We start from the raw sequence: 16,492 nt of genomic DNA on the forward strand, positions 1-16,492 counted from the left end.
AAGAATGGGGGGCCGACGGTGCTAAATAAGTCGAAAAAAAAAGAAGCTTAACATGTATCTTATATCTTCTACAATCCGAGAGAAATGGATGCTTACTTTCTTAGTAAAACCATGTTGTAAATTTTACATTTATCTCCCCTAGTAAATTCAAAATTTACAACTGTTACATCACAGTAAGCATTGTGAAAATAATCTACCTTAAAATTTCTCAAAAGATGGACAGAGCTAATTTATAAAGGATAATTTTCCTGTAAGAAGCATGTGCATGTAATTAATCTAACGTGTATTTGGATATCAACATCTCTTGCACTTGGCGTGACAGCTGCACATTTCATTTCATCTATATCTCAAATCAGTCAACGCCCCGTCTGATAAAGTATTTGTGATTTAATCTTGTAGAGAAAACTCATTTGATTACAAACGATGTACGTAAACAATACATAATCAAATTCGTTTGTGACATCGGGTTTGCAACAAAAGTAATCAAGTCCGACAGCAACGATGATAGCTTTTATGTTTTTGCAACGATTAATCTTCGATATAAAAAGAATTCTGCAACATACAGACGAACGGGATTACTTATCAGATTAACATATAATCCGAACTTTGGTGTATGAGTTATTTATGGATCGTTAACTGAATTTCCATCATCATTAACATTACATCAGTGGTTATACTAGTACGTCACTAAAAATCATAGATCTTTTAACATATTGCAGATCAGAAATTTTTCTGCAAACGTAATAAATGATTCATGTCATTTCTGCAACATGGTCGGAATTACTTGTATCTGAAAAATTTAACATGAATCTGAAATTAATATTATCCTACTCCCAAATTAAATCGTAAAATTGAAATAAACTAATATAATTTGGGCATGTATCTATTGATTATTATATTAAGGTTCAGAAACCCTCTCAGTCTGCTCATTCTTATAAAATGTAGCTTGAATCTTAATGATTTTTTAAAAGAAATGTATTTTATAAGTAAAATACAAACAATTATAGCATAGGTTGCGGGGCAAAATTGGACAAAAACGACACTTCAACTTGGAAAATCTATAAAGGAATAATAGACATTTATGTCATTAAGAGTTATCTCTCTTATCAGAGTATCAATGAACCTTAAAGCTCATATTCTGAAGGATGTTAATGACATACATAAAGATTTTTAAACATGAAGGTGCAGCTACAATTTTCTGTATCTCGGAGACATAAAAAAAATGAAGAAAAAAAAATTAAAAATTAATAATTAGAAAAAACATGCATGCACCCTTCTAGTATTTTCTGAATCCAACAAGCTTATTTATAAACCCGTTATTGAAAAGATTTTGGAAAAATATGTTGATTCATATTATTATTCATTTTGGGCGCATATTACATGATAATTTCGCGCACTTTTAGTTTAAACAAAGGTCTGGGGTTTGTAATTTTTTTCCCATAAAGATTTAAGTACAGGTTTTTCCCATTAACTTTTGCTATTAATCTAGTCGATAAACCAATACAGAAAACATGTACTGTCCCTCATAAAGAATCTGCTAGTGCTAAAACATATACGAACAATTCTCTATATATCGATATTTTCAATGTTAGGTGAGATGCCATGTTTTTTTTTCTTCAACTTTAGAAAAAGTTTGTTCCGTTCCCTCTAGATAGGATTTTATTTCCAGTTTTTATTATAAATCCTTTTTTTTTAATATTTCAGCTGATTTAAAAATGTCTGATAAAAATGTTAACCCAAAAATGTGATAATCATAGTAATTCTGGTGATTTCCAGTAGGTTATATTAAAAGCCATTCTCTGGACTCTTGCACAAATGCCTTGTATAAATGTAGAGTACATTTCTACTTCAGTTTCTTTGCGAGGAAACTTCTAAAAGTAGCACTATTTCAGTGCTAAATTCTTGGGGAAAATTACATCTTATTGAGTAACTTGTAGTCTTACCTTTTGAATTTAGAATTTACATGTTGTTGTAAAAATAAAGATAATATTGAATTGGATTATCTTTAATGGCTAATGTTTGACCTATTTCCTACTGAATGATACTGATAAATTTCTAAAAATACAGAAATGTTATCGTGCTTGTAGAAAGTTTTGGTTTTAATTAAACTTGTGACTACTTGTACGTATAATTACACAGTGCAAATATAGGTAATCTTTCCAGCTCATTGAAATAAAATTTGAACCGGTACATTTATCTTTCAGCCTCAATCGTTTTGTTTTTTTTTTTTTCATTCAACAAAAATAACCGTTTGATTCTAGTCCCTGTAGAAATAATTAAACTAAACTTGGAAAAAAAAATCCATGATTCCTTTGAAATCTTTGTCAGATATCAATTATTTTTCAATTTGTTCTAAGCACTAATAAGGATACCCCCACCAAACTTCCACGTGTATTTGGAATTTGTTCGAAAAAATAAAAGAACTATATACGGCAGTTTATATAATATTTCACATATATTTGCAAAAGTGTAAATTAAAAAAATCCACAAAAAACAAACAATGCTTATCCATGGAATATATGGAGATAACGAACAGTATTCGAGCCCAAAAGTCCATTTAAAATGTTACAAAACAGGAGCGGAGCAAACAAGGACCTCCAAAACTTCAGAGGTGGAATCAGGCCTGGGGGCCATAAAACTTAGACGAGCTCACTTTTGATCTCAGTCTCACTTTTCCACTATATATTCCTTAGCAAAAACTGAGACTAAGATCAAAAGTGAGCTCATCTAAGTTTTATGGCCCCTAGGCCAGATGTCATGGAGGTATGAGCATCTCCTGCCGACCGGTCACACTCGCTGTGTGCTCATTGTCATGATCTGGAAAAAAATGGGGAAGAAAATCCGTGGACAACTCTGTGTGTAAATAATGGCCTAACAATCAGTAAGAAAAAAGTCAGTCAGTATTGGACATAATGAAAAATTTTATTTGCTGACAAGGTCATTGTATCGACCATGGAACTTACAAAATGATGACCTTAAACGAGATTGCTGATATTCTTGCTTCATCAACTTGTTTGTAAATAACTTACCTCGTTTAAGAAACTGTTCATACGTAGAATTTTATTTAGAATGATTTTCCCCCATTTTTTCTAGATCATTAAAGAAGTATATATATGCGGTATATATTTGCCCCCACAAAAGTCAAATTTTGAAAATTTCCTGAAATGTGCTGAATTCAATAAATTGTATGAGAAATATAAATTAACAGAAAATATTATAATGTCAAAGCAGTGTATTCACAATTTTGGTTTTTATGACGTCACAAACTAGTCCGATTTTATATCCTTTTTCAGAAAGAGGACAAAATGGACAAATTTCATCAATTTTAGCTTTAAAATTTATAGAGCGCAAGTTTGTTCAGGAACAATATTGACATATTTCATTGATATTATCATTCTACACATTATATCAAAATATTGATCCTGAACACACATGCGCTCGGTGACTTTTACTCAAAATATCGACGAAATATGTACATTTTTCTGTAAAATTCATAAAAAAATGAAATTTACGTCATGTTTGTGACGTCATTACGTACATATGGCGTCATTACTTATGAAAATATTCAGTGCTTTGAAGTCAGCATATACTCCCCTGTTTAAGAACTTAATTAAATATATCTCCATCAAAGTTTGATTTGGGGGGCAAATATTGGTTATTACCGAATAAAGTTCTTTTATTAAACTTTATTGTACAAATGCATAGAAATGCACAGAATAGTATAATTATTATGATCCCTATTTATGCCTAGCTTCAACAAAATGTATTGGGGTCACATTTCGCTGGCTATAGTTACTGAATCAAATCTCATCTTTCAATGCTGCTAATGTCAGTGCAGGAGTTGGAAAATATTCAAAGCAGAAAAAAGTTTATTTGTAATTATCATTATAATTTAATTATCACAAGAAGACAAAGTCAGATAATGAGATAAAAGGTTATATCTATCATTTCAGTGTGGCCTATTTTTACACTTGCTCACTAAACCCTTTTCTTTTTATTTTTTATGATACAACTCTATACCGTTAATCAGGATCTGCTAGACCGATGTTTTAGAAGGTTGTAGAAAACCCTCAATAACATCTTTCCAAATTCTTAAAGTAGGGCCTATTTTCATGAAATATATAGTTGATATTACCTTCCATTAAATTGTTTTAATCGCCATGATGTGACAGCATATATAACGTCAACTGTTTATATAAATTCATGACTTTAACGTTCAACGTCGTGACGTTTTAGATTTCTATCGAAAAAACAATACCAAACTTAAACGGCTGTAAAATGAAAACTAGAAAAGATATTATAAAAGAAACAAAAGGTATTATAAACTACAAATCTTGGAGTATTATCTGAGAAAATTTGATTGATTTTGGTGACAGGGCATATTTTGGTAGTTTGTGGCTCTAGCTCTTTTTAAACAAAGTCTACTTCATTTGAATACAAAATTACATACAATACACATTTTCAACTAGCTGTTCCACAATACAAAAACATTATCTACTAGTTATTCCGCACGTACGATACACATTACATGTTCTTTCTACGTTCCCACACAAGCAATAGCATAATCTTCTATCCTACGCATACAATATAAATGTACACATTAACCAGTATTTGGTAAGATAACATATTTTTGCACCACCCAACCCCAAGTGTCATGATTTGAACCACCTAGTCCTTAATTCATTCTACACAACATGAGGATGCCCTTCGTATTGAGATCAACGTAACTTATCATGCCTGTACTGTTTTTGTGATGATTTTATATTTCTCCTAAACATTTCTTTATAAAACTTTGATTGCCTCATCCCAACTGTGCGGGTCATGTTATGAATGAATTTGAATCAGTCGTGTCAGGAAGCTTTCACATATTTTTTATCTTTTCATTACTTACGGAGTTAGGATTTAAATAATGAATCCGCACTACCTGAGATTGCTTCGATATAAAAAAAAAAACATGTATGCCATATTATGGGTATGTTGTTCTTGAGAAAAAAGAAAGTTGTTTTCATATTTAGTCAAATGTTTAAATGTGGCGTTATTTGAACAAACTTGATTCGACATTATATAAGAATACTTTGGAATGAATAATGGTCATGCATGTAATGAGAAATGCGCTGTTATTACGAATATTGATTTTAATATTACATGCATTCCTAGATATAAAACTTTGATCGCTTAGAATGGTCACATAATACAACTAAGAGTCATTATATGAATCAATTCGCGTCTTAGTTAATACATTGTTAGTGGAGTATGCATACCAAATATCAAGTCTCTATCTCTCAAGGTTCAAAAGTTATGGCGAAGGTTAAAGTTGACAACAGACAGACAAACAGACAAACAGACAGGACAAAAACATATACGCCTCGGATCTATCGATGCGGGCGCATAAAAGCTCTCACTTAGTATTGAATTTTTGACTCGGATAATGTGTACATGTAAATGTAATTTGAATAGTTTGGAGCATAGGGTTGCAGTATGCTCAACGTTTTGTGATATTCAACTCAACATTTACATACTAGTATATTGAAGACTACATGTAATTATTCACTAAATTAACAATTATAGTTACTTTCATTCAAAAGTCGACTCGTTACAGGTTTATCCAAGAGAACTTAAAATAAAAGATACCACAAAGTCTGACACATTTTTTTAATATTTAGATATATTGCTAGAAAAAGACTTTAATGGTAACCTGATAACAACAATTTACAACGAAGCGCATTGAGGTGGTAAAATTTCCCGTTTGAATGGAACGTTTTGAGCTATCTTTAGAACGTTGATTGTCATACAAAGACACGCCCATTTCTTTAGAAAGGAAAAATCGGTCAAATTTTTCATTCGAATACCTGTAGAACAGGTATTCCATAAATATAATAGCCAATCAAATTGACGGTCTACATAAACACAGAATAAGCACGTGTTCGACCAATACATGTGTTATGGAAACTCCAATAAACATGATAAATTCATAATTGTGTACAAATTCGTTGCAATACGTGTTTTACGGAAGCTGGAACTCTCTAAATCTCTCTTGTAACTTTGAAAATCTCCATTCCGGCGTAACTCATGTTGCTTGTCGCAAAGAGTGGGGTGTCCTAAAACGTTGCGACGAATATTTCTTGTTCGTTTCTAAAGAAATGGGCGTGCCATTCTGTTATAATTGACGTTCAAAACATGACTCAGATCGTTTCATCCAAACGGAAAATTTTACCACTTCAACGCGCTTCATTGTATGATAAATGTGATGACTTCAACTTTTCTTTCGTCGACATCCCTTCCTAATTCAGAAGGTCGTGGGTTTAAACCCCCGACGCGACTGACCTAAGTCGATATAAAAAGATAGCCACTGTTCCTTCACCAAGCACCGGTACCTTGAAATGAAAGTTGCAAGTCTTACGGATGAGACCTGACCCCTGTGTCACGGCGTGGTTCAATAGAGACTAGTCATTGCTCAACGGATTTCAGCGTCTTAAAGGTCTAAATTTTAAGCCCTCCACCGGTATATATATGGTGACATTTATATGTGAATGAAAACTTTTCGAATGGAACTTTAATTATATATACTTTCAATCAATCAATTTCTTATGCACTTAGAAAAATGCCCTTTTTACTTGTATACATTGGGTTTATGTATCCCAGTTGATTTCAATACACAAGACTTTCTTCTACATACATGTGTATGAACATTTTCTAGAAAGGGACAAGCTATTAACACCAAGTTGATATAACAATATCAACAATCTCGTTTAAAGTCATTATTTTCCATTTCTTTGGTTGTTGCAATGACTTTATAGCAGCAAAAATAATCTATCATTATGTAGAATACCCTTCTGATTAAGGCAGCCCCTACTATTTCACTTCGAACTAAAGGACTGCCTTAAGTCAGACTGGTCGAATACAGACTGACTTTTCATACTAATTGTATGGTCATAATTGACGTATATTGAATTGTCTACGGATTTTTTCCGCTTTACCGATCATGTCAAAGAGCACACGGCTAATATAACCGGTTGACAGGGGATGGTAACTCCTTCATCGCACCTGATCCTACCTCTATTGTTTTTTTTAAAGGTCTGTGTTTGCTCTGCTCCCGTTTTCCGTTATAATGGTGGATTTTTGAAGTTGAATACTGTTTCTTTATCTTGATTCGATACGCAAGAGCATGCCCTACGTATGAACCATGTCTAAAACGAGTTAAATTATTGACAAACAAGTTGATGAATGAAGAATTTTAGCAGTCTCGTTCAAAGTCATCATTTCATATAAGTTCTATGGTCGATACATTGACCTTGTCAGCAAATACAATTTATCATTACGTCCAATGCTGACTGACGTTTTTCATACTATTTGTTAGTTCATTATTCACACATGGAATTGACAACGGATTTTTTTCCGTTATTTCCCGATCAGGACAAAGAGCACACGGCAGGTGTGACCGGTCGGCAGGGGATGCTTATTCCCCCATTGCACCTGATCCCATCTCTGATTTCTTGGAGTTCCGTGTTTGCTCTACTTGTTTTATGGACTTTTGATCTTGAAAACTGTTTGTTATCTCTATATCTTTCACTCTATATTTTTATTTTTTTTCAATTTGAATTTAAAATCAGATCGTTTTAGAAACAAAGAATTAGCTTATCATGAAGAATAAAACCGGGCGTTTTTACGTTATGGTATAATAATTCTCTCAAGGATGTCAATTTACTACTGTCCTTATGCTGATAACATAAATTCATACGAAATGTATAAAAAAAATAAATCGCATGGAGTTTTCGCATCAATTCCATGTGTTGTTTTTCGCCTCGTTTTCATGCGAAGAACTCCCATGAAATTCATTTGCATTTTATGTGAATTTAATGCAAGCCACTTGTGTCGATATAGTTGGTAAAACTTTTGATCATGTGAGGTCAAATGCATATATAGAATGTCCTTTTGCAATAATTTGGAAAACCTGTACCGTATACATGCAACGTTTGATGTGAAAATTAAAATCTCTAGCTAAGTGGATAGTCTCATCTTTATTCATTAGCAAGAACTGATATATAAACGTTGGCAAGTTTGTTAATTATCTTCATTTTTATACATAAAAAGAAGACTTTCGGTTTGCCCTTTTATATTCTGAATGAAAATATATAAGTACTGGAAAACAGTATTTGTTATAAGATAAAAAATGTATATTTTTAAAATCGTCTTAAAAATTATCTACCAATACTTAATTGAATCTATTTTTGACCCCCCCTCCCCCTAAAAGAAAAACAAACAAACAAACAAAAAACAAAAAAACAAACAAACAAACTTTTAAAAATCATTTCAATATTAAAAAAAAAATATCATGATTTTTCTCAGTTTAAATGTATAAGTTTTTTTTCATTGTTTCACAAAACACACCTTACTATCGTAACTTAAGCCTACATTATGTAAGACATAAAATGTTCTTCACTACCTTTCAGTTATCTTACTATGATTTCTTCCTATAAACCCCCCTCCCCTTTCAATTTGCTTCGAGTTTGTTAAACCATGAAGAGGGAGGGGTCATTGTTATAATGAGGAAAAGTGTTTAGAAAAGATCTTTTAGACTCATTTTCAAACAGTTGTCATTCAAAGTAATATGGAAGCATTCTCAGTAAATATATTAATTTGCCCATTTGCTCCATTGCACCTGATCCCATCTCTGATTTTTTGGAGTTCCGTGTGTGCTCTGCTTGTTTTATGGACTTTTGATCTTGAAAACTGTTTATTATCTCTATATGTTTCACTCTATATTTATATTTTTTCAATTCAAATTTTAAAAGATCAGATCGTTTTAGAAACAAAGTATTAGCTTATCATGAAGAATAAAACCGGGCGTTTTTACGTTATGATATAATAATTCTCTCAAGGATGTCAATTTACTACTGTCCTTAAGCTGATAACATAAATTCATACGAAATGTATATAAAAAATTGCATGGAGTTTTAGCATTTTATTCGTTGTTTTTCGCCTCGTTTTCATGCGAAGAACTCACATGAAATTCATTTGCATTTGATGCGAATTTAATGCAAGCCACTTGTGTCGATATAGCTGGTAAAACTTTTGATCAAGTGAGATCAAATGCATATATAGAATGTCCTTTTGCAATTATTTGGAAAACCTGTACCGTATACATGTAAAATTGCAAATGCAACGTTTGGTGTGAAAATTAAAATCTCTAGCTAAGTGGATAGTCTCATCTTTATTCATTAGCAAGAATTAATATACAAACGTTGACAAGTTTGTTAATTATCTTCATTTTTATACATAAAAAGAAGACTTTCGGTTTGCCCTTTTATATTTTGAATGAAAATATATAAGTACTGGAAAACAGTATTTGTTATAAGATAAAAAATGTATATTTAAATCGTCTTAAAAATTATCTACCAATACTTACTAGTAATTGAATCTATTTTTGACCCCCCCCCCCCTAAAAAAAAAAAAGAAACAAAAAAACCCAAACAAACAAACAAACACACTGTTAAAATCATTTCAATTTTTAAAAAAAATATATCATGATTTTTCTCAATTTAAATGTACAAGTTTTTTTCATTGTTGTTAATATCATTATTTCAGAAAAAACACACCTTACTATCGTATCTTAAGCCTAAATTATGTAAGACATAAAATGTTCTTCACTACCTTTCAGTTATCTTACTATGATTTTCTACAAAATTTAAGTGTATCTGTTTCCATGTCAAGATGCTCATTGACGAAATGCGTGCAGGTCAGGTCAAATACATAAAGACAAGAAGAAATTTGATGAGCCCATGGAAATTTATTCTCAAGGAAGCGTTCATTTCCACTTCATAACAGCAGGATTGTGAAATTAACACAGAAGTCAAGAAATGAACAGACTAAAATCTTAAGAACGTTTTAGAGGAATGTACTTGTAAGCACAAGACTAAGTTTTCTGTGGTGATTATTTTTCAGCATTACCAAAACCTCTGTATAAAGAGATCAGCGAACAGGAAGGAAGAAAAAAATGCCGCGGGATCGATTGTGCTCTGCTAGTATATAATCCTCCGATCTAGTCTATGATCGTGCACCTTTTTGGTTCTGTGTTGTCTATTTAAGATAGAAGAAGAAAGAGTGGGATTTAATCAAGTTGCACAATGACTGACACCAATGATACAATGGATATAATGCAAAACAATACCAATGATACATCGGTGGAGACACTTAATTTCCACAAGGTAATTTTTTCAGAAAAATGAAGATAATTTAAAAGTTTAAAACCAGATTTTTTTCTTCGATGTATTGATTTAGATTTTTTCCCTTCTAAGTGCATTTCATTTTAATCCGAACATATCAAAATATTATGCAATTTATCGATTTGCAAAAAAGTTTGAAATTTAGACAAAGAAGCTAAATTCGACGAATTCATTGCTTTTTAATTTTCAAAAATTAAAAATGTTACATCAGAATTATTTCATTAGAATAGTAATCATGCCTGATAATTTTGATTTTTACCATAATTTACTTGAAATAAATACAATAAATACACATATACTGGTACATGCTTTCACGGATAAAGTACATTGCACATGGATTAAGTCTTTAGGGTATAAGTATCATCTGGTAACGAACGCGAAGCCAATTAAACTCTGAATCTAATTTGCGATCTAATCAGATCATCGCCCCTTTTCGACACATCAGAATCGAGTAGAGTTGTTGACATGCTAATTTAATCTGGTGGTTGGGGTATTCCGTCGGTGTTCTAAGTCGTAATCTGGTCGGATTTTACAAGTAGTTGTGGTCTACCATGGGAAATCAAATGTATTGGTAATTACTGCAGGTTGTTATGGCCAGACGTATACTCTGAGTTATTGCAAAGTTAGTGCTGCTGTTCTGTTACTATATAATATTAATATACCTGTAATAGGTGAAGAGGGTAGCTCATTCACATATAAGTGTATACACATGAAATATGTTTTAAAAGTAGGTCTAAACAACGATGGCATATTAGTTCCAAAAAAAGTTGTTTTTTTTTGGAAAGAAAAGAGAAATGTTCATAAATGGGGTTTTTTTTTATTCATGGGTACTGAGTAGACGTTGACTTGAGAAAGGTGTAAGAAGGAAAACACCTGACACTATTGATATTTAAATGCACCTTCTCTTTTGACTGTAATAAATATAAAGATTTTTTTTGTAGAAAGAAACGAGAGAGAACGTTAACAGGTACTAGTGGTATATAGGTTTCCGTCTCGTAATTTGGGGTCATTAAATCATGACAATAGTACATGTATCTATTACTAAAGTAAATGCAAGAACAGCTATCCCCTTAGTGCATGTACTAGCTAGGTTGTTCTCTTAATTCTTAATGACCAAAAAAACCTGCAATAATTATATCGACTTTTAATAAAGTAAATATATAACTATGATGAATTAAGTTTACGCAAGCTGACGACCGTCACAACAAATTCCTGAGCTCATTTTTTTCTGCTAACAACACTTTCGTGAAATATTGAATAAATACCTGTTCATAAATTTCATACGACGTTATGAAAGCAACATGTGATATTGACCAGAAATATGTACATTGATCAGAAGTAAACCCATATGTTTATCTTTTCATCTACTAGTACACCGTCTATGTATGTCGATGGAGTACATGCTGGCTACACATTGTATCTTATTTACCTGATAAATACGTAAAAATAGCATTCGGGAAACCATTAATATGTCATATAATGTATATATCAAAGGTCATACTATTATGTATATATCAAAGGACTGCCAGGTCGCTGTGCTCCTATTGAGGGGTCAAAATGACAGAACAATTGCGAATCCATTTTCAGTGTGGTTGTTAAAGTAATATTAGAATCGGTCTTATAATGATATTAATATTTTTGAATTTAATGTCATAAAAGAAAGAATTGGTAGAACCTGAGTAAAAGAGCCACATATTGACTGATTTTAATTAGGGATTAGATAAAAAGGCTTGAAGTTAAATAAAAATAGTTAACCGCATCATGGTGAAAAAAGCTTCTTTTTTGGGGGGGGGGGGTTCTATCTTTAAAAAATCGTTGTTGAAATACATTTATATGGAGATAACGAGTTCAAAAGTCCATTAAATTATACATGTACAGATCAGGAACAGAGCAAACACGTACCTCTAAACCATCAGAGGTGGGATCAAGTGCCATGAAGGAGTGAACATCCCCTCCCGAGCGGTTTCGACCGCCGTGTTCTTAGAATTGAATTGAATAAGATGTTTACAATTTCGGTTCATGAACATTTTAAAATGTTTTAAAAGGGAATCGATATTGATTGACTGAATGTCCTAAATGAACATTTTCGTACGACTCCAAAGTTTCACATTCATCACATGCGCGCGCGCACACAAATAATATTCACGTTCGAAATAACGAAGAGAAAATGCCCTGAACAGGTGTGCCTTTTTTCTTCGGCTGATAAATAAATTATGACGATAATGAGAAAAAACTATGATGAGAAGATGAACATCTTTTTGAATATCACTTATAGATGTAAAGCCCTATATGCAGGTGAAAATGGGTTTTTTGTACATAAGTAAGGTAAGTTGACGATTGAAAAGTTGAAGCCATCACGTTTATCATAAAGATTTGTTACATGTCGATGTGTATCAGTATTCATTTTTCAACTAACTCATCCAAAAAGGGCCATTATTGAGTCAACGCTTAAAGAAATTTTTTGATCTGGTTTTTGGAGCCGTATGAAAACAATTAAGGTCTTAATCTTAGTAATTTCTTAAGAAATTATTGAATTGTATAAAATGTTTACAATTTCGGTTCATGAACATTTTAAAATGTTTTAAAAGGGAATCGATATTGATTGACTGAATGTCCTAAATGAACATTTTCATACGACTCCAAAGTTTTACATTCATCACATGCGCGCGCTCACACAAATAATATTCAAGTTCGAAATAACGAAGAGAAAACGCCTTGAACAGGTGTACCTGTTTTCTTCGGCTGATAAAAAAAAATTATGACGATAATGAGAAAATCTACGATAAGAAGATGAACATCTTTTTGAATATCACTTATAGATGTAAAGCCCTATAAGTAGGTGAAAAGGGGTTTTTTGTACATAAGTAAGGTAAGTTGACGATTGAAAAGTTGAAGCCATCACGTTTATCATAAAGATTTGTTACATGTCGATGTGTATCAGTATTCATTTTTCAACTAACTCATCCAAAAAGGGCCATTATTGAGTCAACGCTTAAAGAAATTTTTTGATCTGGTTTTTGGAGCCGTATGAAAACAATTAAGGTCTTAATCTTAGTAATTTCTTAAGAAATTATTGAATTGTATAAAATGTTTACAATTTCGGTTCATGAACATTTTAAAATGTTTTAAAAGGGAATCGATATTGATTGACTGAATGTCCTAAATGAACATTTTCATACGACTCCAAAGTTTTACATTCATCACATGCGCGCGCTCACACAAATAATATTCAAGTTCGAAATAACGAAGAGAAAACGCCTTGAACAGGTGTACCTGTTTTCTTCGGCTGATAAAAAAAAATTATGACGATAATGAGAAAATCTACGATAAGAAGATGAACATCTTTTTGAATATCACTTATAGATGTAAAGCCCTATAAGTAGGTGAAAAGGGGTTTTTTGTACATAAGTAAGGTAAGCTGACGATTAAAAAGTTGAAGCCATCACGTTTATCATAAAGATTTGTTGCATGTCGATGTATATCAGTATTCATTTTTCAACTAACTCATCCAAAAAGGGCCCATTATTGAGTCAACGCTTAAAGAAATTCTTTGATCTGGTTTTTGGAGCCGTATGAAAACAATTAAGGTCTGAATCTTAATAATTTCTTACGTTTAAACTCCGAAGATATTGATCAATTTATTCAATTAAACCATGCATTTTAAAATTACTTATATTTTCTCAATATTTAACACATTTAATTACCAGTAACTTTGAAGTATGGAAAACAAGACCGGGGTGTTTTTATTACATTCCCCGTTGCGTGTTAAGGTATTGTAAGATTGATTGTACATTTAACCTTGTGGTGACTGATAAGGATATTAACAACTGGCAAGACCCTACATTTCCCGGAAAACACTTCTGTAAAGCTTTTGAACCACGATACCCTATTGAATTCAAAGATATTATTCTTCATGATCATAAAGGAGTTTTTCTGTCATGTTTCTGGCAGATTTTTTTTTCTTTTTTAATTATCATTGAAACTTCAAATCCTTCAAGAAAGTAAGAAATTCCTGCCTTGGAGAGTAGCCTGTTGTATCAAAAGAAATACTTGTAGATTTTTAACTCCAAACATGTTTTAATCAAAAAAAGATAAAATTTGTTAATTAATTAATCTTGTTATATTGTGCCAGCTAGTGTTGAAATTTGTGCCAAAATCAAATCTCTCAATTCATATCTTATTTTTTTTTAAATCATGAATTAGTAGAGCCTGTGTAATTAAAAAATACTAGTATATCACTTGGTTTAACTTATAGATTTAAATATGTTAGAATTAAAATGAAAATCTTTCAGTAGAACCTTGGTAAGGAAGGGTATAGTTTGTCATGTCTTAAAAGAATTGTTGCTGAAATCTAAAAGATATTTGCTCGACGTTAATGAATTTTTTGATGATTCTTGTTGTTAATAAGTAGTGTTTCCTTTCACCTCTCGCAAAAAAAGAAAAAAAAATATTTTTTCAGCTTTCTTAATGCTGAACAAGACTCGGAACTTTAACTGTTTTCGGATCACGAGCGTTTAAAATGTTCCATTTAATCAAACTCGATAAAAATCAACAAGATTATTAATATAAACTAGTGCTAATTGTAACGGGAACCGTTACAGATGTTCCCCAAACGCTCCCCAACTCCTTTTTGGTGCCATATTCCCTGTAAGCTTCATTAAATAAGGCAAAGTATATGCATTTAAGACTTTGACAACGTTTTTCCAGAAGTATACCAAGTATATTCAAATTTTAGCATAGCACGCGTGCGCATGTGAATCCGTAAGCGTAATGACGATATCATCTTGTCTACACTATTTAGAAATCTTGATTCACTAAATATTGAAGCATTTAATCCAAAAGCATTTAAAAAATACGCTCATTCATGTGTATTTTTAATTTTACTAATTTCACGTGCACGCACGTGCATACATGTGCATGATGACTATACCTTCTTATAGGAGTTTATTATGTCTGCTTATGGTCCAAATCCCATCCTGTTTGGTTGAAAAACAAGGGAGTTACAGCCATTTAAAGTTTAAGCCAATCAAATTGCAGCGCACGTGCATGCGCATGTATTAATGAAAATTGTTATGTATCATATTGTAGGATATCTTAATGCATGCCTATGTTTAAAATTTCATAGCATTTCGTCAAAAATCGAAAAAGATATTGTGATTTTTGTATAAGCCAATCAGAGCAAAGCGCATGTCCACGCACGTGCATGCATGTGTATGATGACCATACCATCTTGTAGTAGTCCATTGTGTTTTTCTATGTTCTAAATCCCATCTTATTTGGTTGCAAAACAAGGGAGTTATAGCCATTTCAAGTTTAAGCCAATCAGATTGCAGCGCACGTGCATACGCGTGATTTCATGATTTTTTTTCTATATCATATTGTAGGATATCCTAATGCATGACAATGTTTTAAATTTCAAAGCATTTCGTCAAAAAACAAAGGTGATATAGCCATTTGAAGTTTCAGCCAATCAGATTGCAGCACACGGGCATGCGCATGCTTTCATGAAAATTCTTATACATCATGCTGTAGATCTTCAAAATGTAGGTCTATGTTCAAAATTTCAAAGGATTATGACAAGAAACAAGAAAGATATTGAGACTTTAGTTTCAGCCAATCAGAGCGAAGCGCACGTGCATGCGCGTGAGATCTTAATTTTTTGACCATGTCATTTTGTCTATTCTTCTAATATATACTTATAATATGAGTTTCAAAGCATTTCATCAATAATTTAAGTAGTTACGTCTGTATCAATTATATTGGACATTTCTTGTGTTGCACGTGCGAGCTCTTGCAATCACATGTGCATGCACATGCTTTCATGATAAATCTTATAATACAGGCTGTAGATCTCCCTAATATAAGACTATGTTCAAAATTTCAAATGATTTTATCAAAAAACAAAAAAGATATTGAGACTTTAGTTTCAGCCAATCAGAGCGAAGCGCACGTGCATGCGCGTGCGATCTTGCTATTTTGACCATGTCATCTTGTGCTTACTACTAATATATCCTTACATTATAAGTTTCAAAACATTTCGTCACAAAATAGAAAAGTTATGGTTATATCCATTTTATATTGGTCATTTTAAGTTTTGCACGTGCGCGCTCTTGCAAGCACGTGCGCGCAAAATGACCTTGATTCCGCAAATCTACATAACATGCCTACTTACCCTAAAAAGGTTTCACCTAAGTCGGATGTGTAGTTTACAAGATCACTCGCGGACAAAATTTTCCCAGGAAGAAAAATAATAATAACTAGAGGTACTG

Source organism: Saccostrea cucullata, unplaced genomic scaffold (assembly GCF_032062105.1).
Source record: "Saccostrea cucullata isolate Sc308-1 unplaced genomic scaffold, CSIRO_AGI_Scuc_v1 ctg1860, whole genome shotgun sequence".
Taxonomy (NCBI): domain Eukaryota; kingdom Metazoa; phylum Mollusca; class Bivalvia; order Ostreida; family Ostreidae; genus Saccostrea; species Saccostrea cuccullata.